General features: G+C 38.4%; 1 protein-coding gene and 1 pseudogene across 6 annotated transcripts in view; both read right to left on the reverse strand.

Annotated features, from left to right (window-relative positions):
- The window catches only part of KLHL2 (kelch like family member 2), a 116,595-nt gene that overhangs the window by 29,249 nt on the left and 72,436 nt on the right, over positions 1-14,910 (reverse strand). The gene's annotated exons all lie outside the window — the stretch shown is intronic.
- Positions 1,112-14,781, reverse strand: LOC106967463 (hsc70-interacting protein-like; annotated as a pseudogene).

Genomic DNA, 14,910 nt, shown 5'->3' on the forward strand with positions numbered 1-14,910 from the left:
CTCTAGGATAATTATAAAATGATGTGGATTTACAAAAATCTGACACACAATTTTTTTCTGTTGGAAAAAGTTTATTTTATCTTTTTAATTTATTATTAGAGTTAACAATATTAATATTAGTTTCAGGTGTATAACACAGTGATTCAACAATTCTATACATTATGCAGTACTCACCAAGTATAGTTACCATCTGTCATCATGCAGTTATTACACTATTACTGAGTATATTTCCAATTTGAACTTTTCATCCCTAAGACTTACTTATTTTGTAACTGCAAGTTTGTATCTCTTAATCCCCTTCAACTATTTCACCCATCCATCTATCTTTTTACCTCTGGCAACCACCAGTTTGTTCTCTGTATTCAAGAGACTGTTTCCAGACTTATGTGTGTGGATTTTGTGTTTTTTAGATTCTGTATGTTAAGTGAAATCATATGGTTTTTGTTTTTCTCTGTCTGAGAAAGGTCCATCCATATTATTGCAAATGGCAAGATTTCATTCTTTTCCATGGCTGAGTCACATTCATTGTATACATATACTACTTGTTCTTTATCCATTCATGTATCAATAGATACTTGGGCTGCTTCCATATCTTGGCTATTGTAAATAGTGCTGCAATAAACATCGGGGGCGGGGGCATATAGTTTGTTTTGCCACAATAAACCTAAGGTTGCATGTATCTTTTCAAATTGGTGGTTCGTTTTCTTTAGGTAAATATCCAGCAGTGGAATTACTGGATCAAATAACATTTCTATCTTTAATTTTTCAGAAACCTCCCTACTGTTTTCCACAGTGTCTGCAACTATTTACATTCCCACCAGCGTGCACTCAAAACACCTTTTCTCCACATCCTTGCCAACATTTGCGTTTCATTTCTTTTCTTTTTTTTTTTTTTAATTTTTTTTTCAACATTTATTTATTTTTGGGACAGAGAGAGACAGAGCATGAACGGGGGAGGGGCAGAGAGAGAGGGAGACACAGAATCGGAAACAGGCTCCAGGCTCTGAGCCATCAGCCCAGAGCCTGACGCGGGGCTCGAACTCACGGACCGCGACATCGTGACCTGGCTGAAGTCGGACGCTTAACCGACTGCGCCACCCAGGCGCCCCCATTTCTTTTCTTTTTAATACTAGTCATTGTGACTGGTGTGAGACGATATCTCTTCATGGTTTTGATTTGTATTTCCCTGATGATTAGTGATGTCGAACAAGCACCTTTTTATGTGTCCGTTGGCTATCTGTATGCCTTCTTTGGAAAACTGCCTATTCAAGTCCTCTGTCCATTTTAAAAACAGATTATTTGGTTTTTTTGTTACAGAGTTGTAGGAGTTATTTTTTTTTTTGTTTATTTATTTATTTTGAGAGACAGAGAGAGAAAAAGAGAGAGAGAGCAAGCAAGCAGGGGAGGGGCAGAGAGAGAGGAAGAGACAGAATCCTAAGCAGGGTCTGCACCATCAACGCAGAACCTGACACTGGGCTCGAACTCACAAACTGCGAGATCATAACCTGAGCTGCAGTCAGAAGTCAGACATTTAACTGACTGAGCCCCCAGGTGTTCCAGGAGTTCTTTATATGTTTTTCATATTAACCCTTTATAGGATACAGTATTTGCCAACATCTTCTCCCATTCAGTAGGTTGCCTTTTTTTTTTTTTTTTTATGGTTTCTCTCACTGTGTAAATGTTTTTAGTTTGATGTAATTCTGGTATTTCATTTTTGCTTTTGTTTCTCCTTGTCTGAGAAGACCTATCCAGAAAAACGTTGTGAAAGCTGATGTCAAAGAGATTATTGTTTATGTTTTCTTTTAGGAGTTTTACGGTTTCAGGCCTTACATTTAGTTCTTTAATCCATTTTGAGTTTACTTTTGTGTATGGCTTAATGAAATTCCAGTTACACTCTTTTGCATGTAACTGTCCAGTTTTCCCAGCACCATTTATCAAAAAGACTATCTTTTCCCTAATGTATATTCTGGCCTCCTTTGTCATAGATTAATCGACCAGGTTATTTTGGGGCTCTCAATTCTGTTCCATTGGCCTAAATGTCAATTTTTATGCCAGTACTGCCCTCTTTTGATTATTATACTTTTGTAATATAGTTTGAAATGAGAAAGTGTGATGCCTCCATTTTTGTTCTTTTTTTCTAGTCTGAAGCCATAGTTTATTTTTAATGTAGCTAGAAATCCAATAACTGTATATTTTTAAGCAGAAAAAAAACTCCTTTACTTTTCTTTCTTTCAGCATTGCTAGCATAAGAAAAAAAACACTTCTGGTTTAGAAATGATACTGAGTTTCTATGAAAATGAAGGTACTTCGTATTTGTGGAAATTAAAAGCACAGGACACATTTTCAGAAGACCACGAATTTTACTTTTACCCCTTTACAGTAATATTTGAAATGTTAGAATGTACTTAGCTAATATATAATTAAGTAAATTAAATAAGGAGCCCCAAAAGGAACCGGTCTTCTTGAGTTATTCACAGCACACATTAGAAATTTTTAGAGAGAACACACATTAACAACAACAACAAAAAAACACTGACAAGCCCAAATGCAAGTTTATATGCTGAGTATTTTTAAAGGGTTTAAAAAGCATGTTAGCAGACAGCCTTTTCTCACTTATACAACAGATGCATTTCTATCTGCTTGTGCACAGCAAAGGGTGAGAACCTGAATCAACTTACTTATGACTTCAGAAATGTGCTATTTCAGAAATGTATTCCATGGAATTTTATTCACTGCTCCTATCACTGTCTCTTCAAATAAGCAAAGTACAGAGGCTTTTATCCCTTGAAACTGTTTTTAAACATCAGCACTTTAAATTGAAAGATAGGAGGAAACTTAGCAATTCCTGGTACCGTACCTGGTACTTACTCTTAATAAATGTAAGAGGTGAAATGTGCAACAGAAAATCTATCATTTTTTTATTCTTGGAGGAGAAGGAGGGAGAAACAGGAGAGACGGAGGTATGGTGTAATATTTAAGAGCTGAATAGGAGCACAATGACTCATAATACCATGAACTCCACATTGAAGAACCATGGAACTCATCAATTTTATAATTCATGCTGGACCACAAGTTTGGTTCCCTTCTATGCATATCAATGAATTCAAACCTCACACTCTCCAAAATATGAAGATGAATAATGGAAGATAAACTCCAACTATAACAGATATTTCCTAAGTAGAAGACTAAACACCAAAGGGAATCCCTCTTAGAGAGCCAAAGCTTAAAAGACTCTTAAAAACTGAGAACAAACTGAGGGTTGATGGGGGGTGGGAGGGAGGGGAGGGTGGGTGATGGGTATTGAGGAGGGCACCTTTTGGGATGAGCACTGGGTGTTGTATGGAAACCAATTTGACAATAAATTTCATATATTGAAAAACAAAAAAAACAAAGGGAATTCCTCTTTCCAACATCTTTTGATATGGTAACATTTCACTGAGGGGGAAACCTAACACTTAACTATGAAATCTTTTGGTCAAGTAAGAACTTTCAACTGCTTACGTAATCACTATATGTATTACATATTAAATTAAACCCAGCATTACCTATGCTTGCATAATTATGCTGTGAATGATGATAGCGGTGATGATGCCACCAAAAAAAAGGACTACTTTTAACCCCAAAAAAGAGTAAGGGTGGGCGGCAGGGGAGGGGAGGTGACAACAAGTAGAGAGCACACCAAGAGATGGGCATTTTCTGACCAGGAAAGGTCATTCTAAACACAGAAATCTAAAAAGTATTCCCCTGTGTGGAAATAATGTGAAACATTTATTTTCTGTATCAGACAAGAACACAACTAAGAAATCCAACCCTAGTGCAGCATTATAAAAATCATGCCCTCACGAGTGTAAGCATAAATGCATCTGCACAAGGGCAACACCACATAAAAGGAGCAAGGTTGCTGCTGTTCTGCCAGTACTTCCGGCCCCTGCCCAGGTCCTACTGCAATACTGGTGGTCCCAATGGTTTCATTGAAATAAATCATGTTTAAAAAATAAAGCACTTAAAAAGACAAGTCAAAATGCCTCAGTAATCATATATCCAACTCAAACTGCATCTATTTAAATGTTATATTTGCCTCCTGCTAATAAACTTCTATTTCACACAAGCTGAGCAGTCAATCTTCCATACTGAAAAGTATCTTCCTTGCCCAATTAACCCAAAGGGAAAAAACTGAAATCATTAGTACAGAAAAATGTAGGGGTTAACACACGCTTTTAATATGTTTTAAAATATTTTTAAGGTTGAAAAAGTGTTTAAAGTTTATAATTCCCAGTAGGAAATCATTATCTGAATGAACCCCCTAATGGCAAGCCACTGTAAAATGTTTCACTTGCGTGAGAGGCAGAAAGGTAGGGATTATCTTCACAGCACCCCAGCTTTCTCCATGAGGAGGTCAGAGGGACGCTGACTCCTTCTCCTCCAGGGTTTGTATTATTGCAACATCCAATAGGTGGTCTACATTGCTTTTCCTTCAGCAAGGGCTTTATTTGTCAGAAGGGCATTATGCCTGACCTCCAAATTTGGCTGATGATTTACCCATGAGATTCATAACATTTGGGTTGCTCTGATACCCAGACATATTTGCTGGGTTCTGGGCCACATCCTGGAAGGCCACCATAACATCTGGATACTACATGGCTTCTGGGTCACTGATAATTTCATGGAGCCCAGGCATTCCTGCCATTCCAGGCATTCCTTGAGGAAAATTACCAGGCATTAAGAAGAAAGTTATCTGGGAAAGAGCCATAGTGAGCTCCTGATTGTCCTCTGGCTTCTTCCTCCCTCTGGGCTCTCTCATGTTCTTCCAGAGCCTTCTTAACCCTTTCTATTCTTTCTTTGATCTCTTGCTCTTTCAGTTTTTGCTCATACTTTGTTCGATATTCAGCAATTTCCTGGGCCCTTGGTTGAACTTCTTTCAGCATTGCACTAGCATCTTCATCATAATCCAGTTTACAAGTAAGGGCAAGATCATGTAGTCCAGAAGTCTGTGGTGCTTTCCCTCACCACTTGTAAGGCTGAGCTGAATCAGGATTTATTTCAATAGCTCTATCACAGTGTCGGATAACAGCATTTGGCTTCTGTAATTTGATGAAGACACTGGCTCTCTTGGCATACAGAACAGCCAAGCGAGGATTCAGCTTGATGGCATCTGTGAACAAGTCAGTGGCTTTCTGTACTTCACCACCATTCAGGGCATCAATGGCAGCCACTGTTCTATCATTTGCCTGATCCATCATTTCCTCAGTTATCTCTATATTTTCATCCCCCATTTCTTGAGGGGCATCAGTATCCGGTTCAATCACACCACCATTGTCAATTTCTAGATCATTTTCCTCACTTGAAGGTTCATCTGTCTTTGTTTTTCTCTGCCTTCTCACTGTGTTTTCTTCCTTGATATGGTCTTCTCATTTAGTTTTATGGGTAGCAGGTGCTCCACTCACTCATGGAAAACACATTTCCTCAGTGTGTAGAACCCTCGGGTCCTGCTTACACATTTTCACAAAGGCCCCAAAGCTTCCTCACTTTGCGGGGTCCATGGTCCAAAGGTGGCAGGCGGTGGGCACGACTAAGGTTGTGGCTGATTCCAGGTGTGGGTACTAGCTCTGCATGACCATGTGGAAGGAAGCTGTTTTTTCTTAAGAAGGATTGCTTTGGCTATTTGGAGTCCTTTGTGATTCCATAAAATTTTTAGGAATTTTTTTTTCTATTTGTTGAACAATAACCACTGGCATTCTGATACGGACTGTACTGAATCTATAGGTAGCTTTGGATAGTATGGACATTTTGATAATATTAATTCTTCTGATTCATGAACACAGGATGTCATTCCATTTATTTGTATCTTTTTCAATTTCTTTCATCTAAGTCTTGCAGTTTTCAATGTACAGATCTTTCACCTCTTTGGTTAAATTTATTCCTAAGTATTTTGTTGTTTTTGATGCTATTACAAACGGGATTGTTTATCTGTTTTTCAGATATTTCATTGTTAGCATACAGAAAGTCAAGTTTGTGTGTTGACTTTGTATCACATAACTTCACTGAATTTGTTGATTAGTTCTAAGTTGTTTTTTTTTTTGATGGAATCTTAGGATTTTCTATATATATGAGATCATATCATCTGCAAAGACAATTTTACTTCTTCATTTCCAATTCAATGCCTGTTATTTCTCTCTCTTGCCTGATTGCTTGGCTAGGACTTCCAGTACTATGGTGAATAGGAGTGGTAAGAGTGGGCATCCTTGTCTTGTTCCTGATCTTGAAGGAAAACTTTTCAGCTCTTTCACTGCTGAGTATGATGTTAGCTATGTGTTTGTCATACATGACCTTTACTATATTAAGGTTTACTATATTAAGGTATGCTCCTTCTATACCTAATTTGTTGAGAGTTTGTCTCATGGAAGGATGCTGTATTTTGTCAAATACTTTTTCAGCATCTGAGATGGTCACATAATTTTTATCCTTCATTCTATTCATGTGTTGTACCACATGTATTGATTTGCAGATGTTGAACTATGTTTGAATCCTCTGGATAAATCTCATTTGATCATGATGTATGATTCTTCTAATGAGCTGTTGAAATAAGTTTGCTAATATTTCAATGGGAACTTTTGCATCTATATTCATCAGTGATATCGGGCTATAGCTTTCTCATTCTCTGGAAGAACATGAGAGAGCCCAGAGGAAGGAAAAAGCCAGAGGACAATCAGGAGCTCACTATGGCTCTTTCCCAGGTGGCTTTCCTCAGAATGCCTGGAAGAACAGGAATGCCTGGGCTCAATGAAATTCTCAGACAGTATTCTCAGATAATGTCCTTATCTGGCTTTGGTAGTTTTAACCCCTGCAAAATGAGTTTGGGAATATTCCCTCCTCTTCTATGTTTTGGAAGAATTGGAGGATTAGTGTTAATTCTTTAAATGTTTGATAGCATTCATCAGTGAAGCCATATGGTCATGGACTTTTCTTTTGGGGAGTTTTTGATTACTGATTTGTCTTTGATTTTTGACTGCTTTATTATAATGTGTCTTGAAGAAAATTTCTTTAAGTTGATTTTGTTTGGTGTCCTACAAAAGCTTCGTGAACTTAAATTAAATATCCAAATCTTCATCCAGATTTGGGTAGTTCTCAGCCATTATTTCTTTAAATAAACTTTCTGCCCCTTCTCCCTTCTCCTTCTCAACTACAGTGATTCACCAGTTGGTCCTTTTGATGGTCTCTCATAGATCATGTATTCTTGCATTCTTTTTCCCTTGTTCTCCTCAGACTAGATAGTTTCAAACTTCCTGTCTTCAATTTCATGGATTCTTTCTTCTGCTTGATCAAGTCTGTTGTTGTTGCTCTCCACTGCATTTTTCATTTCATTCACTGAATTCTTCAGCTCCAAAACATTTTTTTTATGATTTCTTTTTGTTAAACCTTTCATTTTATTCATGTATTGTTTTCCTGAAATCACTGAATTATCTGTGTTTTCTTGTAGCTCATTGAGTTTTCTTAAAACAGCTACTTTGAATTCTTTATCAGGAAAATCACAGATCTCAATGTTTTTGGGTTTGGTTATGGGAAGACTGCTATAATCTTTTGGTGGTGGTGTCACGTTATCTTGATTTTTCATGTTTCTTGGCATTGTGTGCTGCTGTCTTTACATCTGAAGTAGCAATCATCTCCTCCAATCTTTACTGGCATAATACCTTCCTTCAGCCCTGCTAGAGATTCCGAGGATAATCTTAAAAGCAAAAAAGGGAGCGGGGGGGGAACCTTGTAACACACAAGGGAGTTCCCATAAGGCTATCAAGGAGATTTCTCAGCAAAAACCGTATGGGCTAGGAGAGAGTAGGATGATCTATTCAAGGTGCTGAGAGAAAACAAACAAAAAAAACCCTGCCAACCAAGAATATTTGGCAAAGTTGTCCTTCATAAATGTAGGAGAAATACTTTCCCAGATAAAAAAGCTAAGGTAATTCACCATCACTAGACCTGCCTTAGTAATGCTGACAGGGGTGCCTGGGTGGCTCAGTCAGTTAGTTGAGTGTCTGACTTTGACTCAGGTCATGATCTTGTAGTTCGTGAGTTAGAGCCTTGCATCAGGCTCTGTGCTGACAGCTCAGAGCCTAGAGTCTGCTTCAGATTCTGTGTCTCTCTCTCTCTCTCTTTGCCCACCCTACCCTCCAATTGTGCGCTCTCTCTCTCTCTCCCTCTCCCAAAAATAAATAAACTTTTAAAAAAATAAACGTTGACAGGAGTTCATCAAGCTGAAATGAAAAAATCCTAATTATTAGTAATATGAAAACATATGGAAATATGCAACACTTCGTTCATGGATTGATACAGAATATTTGTTGTTGGGGGTGGTGGGGCAAAAACAAGCGATGTCTTATGCCACTGTGATAAAAAAAAAAATGTTTCAGGGGCACCTGGGTGGCTCAGTGGGTTAAGCATCTGACTCTTAATTTTGGTTCAGAGCATGATGCCGCAGTGTGTGGGTTTGAGCCCTGCATCAGTCTCTGCACTGACAGTGTGGAGCCTGATTGAGATTTTCTCTCTCTCTCTCTCTCTCCCTGCCCCTCACCTGCTTGTGCTCTTTCTTTCAAATTAAACTTAAAAAAAAAAAAAGGTTTTTAATCATATGAAAATATTAATGATTAAAATTTTTAAAACAAAGAAAAAAAACCCAAAATATTCCCAAACTAGGCCTAGTTTTCTTCCCCAATAAGAAACAAAAGCATTGCTATAGACAATCGATGTATTTTACTGTCTTGACTTCAGTGGACAAATGCTGTCCTAAGAAAAAAACAATTGCTTACCCTCCTCATCCTGGGCCACTGCCCCACTTTGCTGGCCTTTATGCCAAACTTCTTTAGGGCAGATCTTAATAATGAAGCCTCTGTATTTTGATTCACACTCACGTCTTTATCTGTTGTAACACAGCCTTTGGCCCATCCTTCTTCCCCTGAATTTGTTCTTTGGAAGTCCTTTTCTTGAGATTAAAACTTCTCAACCCCTGCACAGTGTTTAACCCTAAGGTCACTCTCTCCCAGTTTGGATTCTATTAATACTTTTTTGAAAAAAATTTTTAAAAGATTTTATTTTTTTAAGTAATCTCTAAACCCAACATGTTGAGTTCAAGCCTGAACTCATAACCCCAAGAACAAGAGTCACATGCTCTACGAACTGAGCCAGCCAGGTGCCCCTCTAATCTTTCTGATCACTCAGTCTGTCTCCTTCAGCTCCCTAAAACTGGGTATTACTTACAGTTCTGACTGCCCTGAGCCCTCTTTTCATTCTCTGCTTCTTCTCCCTTAAGTATCTCATCCACATTTTTGTGTCCCAGTTATCTTTAACTAGCACTCCAGTATGGTTGCTCCCAGATCCAACCTCTCTCCCCAAACTCAATATTTGAATTTCCAGCTGTTAGTCTCCACATGATCTCCATCATGGCTCTTTTAAACAGAGAGATCCATCCCTTACTGTGTACCCAGCAATACACATAAGCAGTCCTCTAAAACCCTCACTTTATTCACCACTTTAGGCCACTTACAATGGCCTGCTTTGAGCTGTACTGTCTTAATTTTTCATCATTGTGCATTTTTCTACTCCTTGGCTGGATTCTTGGCTAGGTCTGATTATCTCCTCAAAATAAATCAAGGTCTTCTACTAGCCTGCTGTCTTTGCTTATTGCTAATAAACTTGCCCAGTGGGAGAACTTCTAAAATTGATAGTGCATTTCACTGTTCATTCTTCCTTAAGCAATCAAGACTAAGACCCACCTACACCTCAAACAGGGTCAGTACCTTCCTCCAAACACCTGCTTGCTCTCCTGTACTCCTTTTGTGTCTTAATGGCTCTCCTACCCACACTGATTCCAAGGCTAAATGAAATCTCAGTTGATTCCTCACTCCCTTTTCTCTCTTTTTTATTACAGTAAAACATATAACATAAAATTTAGCATCTTAACCATGTTTAAGTATACAGTTCAGTAGTTTTAAGTACACTTAGATTGTTATGAAACAGATCTCCACAACTTTTTCATCTTGAAAATATGCAGCTCTATAGCCATTAAAGAACTCCCCTTTTCCCCCTTGTACATCCCTTCCTCCCTTTAAACCTGAAAATAAATTGTTTCACAAATCCTATTGATTCTTTCTCTGTAATGCCATAGAAAATCATAAGATTTAGTGGGGTAAGGGATCTGAAAGGTCCCCAGACACAACTTTTATTATGTCAGGGTAATCTCTAAAACTTTTATATTCAGTGGATATCTGGTATAGTTCACAGATATCAGCAGACCTCAAGGCATTCACACCATTCTTGAAAACTGACTGTAAGTGGAAGTTCTGCTTTATGTTGCACTAAAATATTTTTCCCTCTGATTCTGTAGCACTGATTCTAACTCTGCCCACCACAGAACAAGATTATTCTCTCTTGCCCATGAAATTCCTTCAGACTTTTACAGAGCATTATATTCTCCCAAATTTCCCTCCCAAGGTCTGTAACTCTTAAGTCTTTCAAGCATTCCTTGTATAATATCATTTGGGGTCTTCAGTTTGTCAGTCTCTCTCAAAATATGTAACCTGAAAATGAACTCAATTTCACAGATACGGTCCGACCCGGGAAGAACAGAATGAGATAATCACCGTACATCTTTCCAGACACAGTTACAGTACTGTTATTGAATACACTATCAACTAAAACCCTAACATCTTTGGATTGGTTTGGCTAATACAAACCTAATACTTGTCATTAAGCCAAGATAAGAAATTCTTTCTTTTCACTGAATGAATTCTGATTCAGCTTGCTGCACCTCAGCAAGGTAAGGTACTAATTAACAGCTACTGCAAACTGGAAATAGGCACACACTAAAATGCACTCACAAAATATTTATTTAAAATGTAATGCTAAAGGGCAGATCACGTCAGAGTTTAGTGTGTTTCCTTTACTCACATCCAGGGTTAGTTTCCACATCCCCAATCTTGCTTCAGTCACCTCCTCTCTATCTTCATTATCATGGTTCTCTGTTGCCAACTTCAACTATTGTTTCCAATCTTTTCACTGACATGCTGACAGATTACTCTTGTTTAACAGCACAGAGCTTTCACTGTGACTTCAGTAACTTGCTCTTACTAGTTTACCACCGCTGCTGAGTAAAACCAAGCTAGTTAAACTGGCATTCAACAATCAGTTCCTTTTTTCTAAAAAAAAAATCCCATGACTGCAGTAGGGCATAATTCCCAGCAGTACAGACTACACCATGAATATGCAATATACATTAAACACATATATTGTACATATAGGATATACAGATGTATTCTTCCTTATTGGTAAGGATTCTCTTCACTCTCTAGTAGGACAGCTGCACTTTGCTGTCTGCTTCCCTTCTGCAACTAAAATAAACTTATCAAGAAATGACTACCCTATGATACAGCAATTGCACTATTAGGTATTTGTCCAAAGAAGACAAAAATACAGATTCAAAGGGATACATGCACCCCGATGTTTATAGTAGCATTATCAACAATAACCAGATTATATAGAGAGCCCAAATATCCATCAACTAATGAATGGATAAAGATGTGTTGGGGCACCTGGGTGGCTTAGTCAGTTAAGTGTCTGACACTTGATTTCAGCTCAGGTCACGATCATATGGTTTCGTGAGTTCAAGCCCCGCTTCGGTCTTGGTGCTCACAGTACAAAGCCTTCTTGGGATTCTTCCCCTCTTTCTGCCCCTCCTCTGCTTGCATTCTCTCTCTTAAAAATAAATAAACTTTAAAAAAAAAAAAAAAGATGTGGTGCATATATACAATGGAATATTAGTCATCAAAAAAATGAAATCTTGCCACTTGCAACAATGTGGATGGAGCTAGAATGTATTATGCTGAGTGAAATAAGTTAATCAGAGAAAGACAAATATCGTATGATTTCAGTCATATGGAAGTTAAGAAACAAAATAGAAGAACATGGGAAGGGGAAGAGAAGAGATGGAAACAAATCACAAGAGACTCTTAATGACAGAGAACAAACTGAAGGTTGATGGAGGGAGGTGGGTGGGAGATGGGCTAGATGGGTGATGGGCATTACAGAGGGCACTTATTGTGATGAGCACTGGGTGTTGTATGTAAGCGATGCATCACTGACTTCTACTCCTGAAACCAGTATTACACTGTATGTTAACCAAAATTTGAATTTAAAAAATTCTGAAAAAAAATAAAGACAACCCTTAGGATTTGTTACATCAGGTTTATTGGGTTCATTTGTTCTGGTCTCTCATCCAAAATTAAGTCCAATGAAATTGATAATAAATGTCCAAAGTTTTTCTTGTTCCATTTTGTACACAGTGATAAGCCACAAAATACCCTTTAGGTTTGATTTCTCAATACCAAACACCTTGTTGATCAAAATTAAGCCATGAAGAATTCCTATAATTTCTCTATATTCCATCTGGTGCAGAATTCCATCTGAGAAGTGAGGTAAGTGCATGGATAACAACAGTATTTTAACACACAAACAGCTCATCCCTGAGAGAGAAAGTATTTTTGGGAAAATAAAAGTCTCTCTGGTCTTCATCTTCCTAATTAATAAAACAAAAGTTATCTTAGCAGATAACTGCTAAGGTTCCTACAAGTGCTAATACTCTGTGATTCTTTCATTCTGAATACTATTTAGTCTCTAGGGAAAAAAAATTACATATATATATCCAGCAGCTCCATTAACACAGATAGCTTTGGTAATATCTAAAAACAGCTAACTCATCTCAATGAGAAAAACTATCAACAAAGCAGAGCTTGATCTGCTCAGGTCATGATTTCACGGTTCGGTTGGTGAGTTTGAGTCCTGCACTGGGTTCTGTCCTGACGGCTCAGAGACTGAAGCCTGCTTCGGATTCTGTGTCTCCCTCTCTCTCTCTGCCCCTTCCCTACTTGCACTGTGTCTCTCTCTTAAAATTAAACATTAAAAACAAAAAACAAAAAATAAAAAATACTCTCTTAACACAAGTTTCTTTCAAAAAGGCAGGCTTCAAAATCATGGGCTTATTTTGACAGATGTTTACCCCAAGCAGTGATTCCTAGCCTAAATTACAGAAGAGTGAGCAAATGACTAAAGCAAATGGACTGGAAAGGAAAACAAAACAAAAAAAAAAGTTACAGGAACTACTTTTACAAGAGAATAAGGCAAAATGTGGACATAGTGAATCTGGGTGTAAGTGGAATATTACTGGCCTATAAACTCCTTGTAAGCAGGGGTTACATCGCACTGAGCTTATCACCCCCAGCAGTCTGGGTGGAGTTAGGTGCATAAAGAGGGTAGCTTTGAAATGACTGACGATTGAGTCTAGGTTGAACAGCCAAAAGATTACTGGGGTACTGGCATCAGAGAGCACACAGATTTATGAAGAAATACAAAAGTATGAAAAGGCAGGAATATAGTCAGCACAAAGGTTGAGACCTTGGCATTCCAAATAGCAGCAAGGTTCAACATGCCCCAGAAATGTGTTCTAAGGTGGCAGGTAGGTTTATATAGGAAAGATGGCAGTCACAAGCAACTATGAGGAAGGAGTCTCAAGGAAGTCAACAATATAGATCTTGAACTTGCTAATGGCAGTAGAAAGGAAGTAGAGAGGGAAGAAACAATCTAGGTGTCAAAGACAGAAGTAGACACAGGCCTGGAGAGCAAACAGGCTGCAGAGAGAATGCTGTAGGCTGCAGCCAGCCAGTGCAGAACCGAGGATGGTGCCTGGAACGGAACAACAGTCTGAAGTCGTATCCCTTTACCCACCTTCCCGGTGAGTCGGGGGAGTAGTCTCCTAAAAAAGTTTGCCCCCAACATGCAGGTTTGCAGGGAGGGAGCAAAGTTTTATTTAAGACAAAGGGAGAGGGAACATACATGAAAGCAGGTGGGCATATGAAAAGTTTGATCACTGTACAAGCACAGTGCAAAGACTAAGTGGAGGGCAGCCCAGGCATCCAGGCCCAGGATGTAAAGAGATAACAGGGTTAAGAGCAAGAGTAGAATAAGAAATAAACTGAAAAGTACGGCAGTGACTGGAGAAGACTTCTTTGCAGGTTGTCCTAATACCGAAGAATGAGGAGTGTTCACCAAGCCCAGAATTTCAGTTGGAGCACTGGCTTGAAAACAATATGGCAAATTTCCCCAGAGATCACTTAGAACTAATAGTAAGCAGCTTCTCAAATTTTTCATATAGGGAGTGGTGAGATGAAGAAGACTAAGAATCTAAAACTATTGTTCCCCTTAAGTGTGTATGAAATTCTTTTATAATTCTACAACTGGCAACTTTTATTTATCAACATAGAAGGTTAAAATCTAACTTTCAAGTTAAAATCTAACTTCCGAAACAGTCTGGGACTATTAAAATGCATCAAAACCAGTAAGTTCGGTTTTTATCTTCTCTATATTTTTATCCTGAGGAAAATGCTAAAGGTATTTGTGATTTGGGACATGGTTAAATACGGATGCCACTCAAAACATGGGAAGTAAAAGCATCCACAATCCAGCATTATCGAAACAAGTCTATACAACTTGGTAAGTGTGAAAGTTTTCTTTTTCAGGCTTGAAGCAAACATAATTTCATATAGCTTTTTAGCTAAGAAAATAGTCATCCAATACCATAACAAAGGCTGATTACAGTCCAGAACACCATGCCTCAACATGCAAATCATTTCCTTGGCTGGTCTGGTTGCCCTCAGTTGTCCAGGATTTGAAGAACATATCACTACATGCCCTGGTGAAGCGGTGTGGGCCAGTGTGACAGGCTGTGACTGCCAGCTTCATGCTGCGGAAGCCATGAGTGTACAGCAGGATGAATAGAAGGATTTATACCCTCCCTGCCCAGACTTTCTATCCTGCCTACTTGGTTTCTCACATTTTTACTTTCTTCAAAAATGTGATATTATGAAAAAA

The sequence above is a fragment of the Acinonyx jubatus genome, chromosome B1 (assembly GCF_027475565.1).
Source record: "Acinonyx jubatus isolate Ajub_Pintada_27869175 chromosome B1, VMU_Ajub_asm_v1.0, whole genome shotgun sequence".
NCBI lineage: Eukaryota > Metazoa > Chordata > Mammalia > Carnivora > Felidae > Acinonyx > Acinonyx jubatus.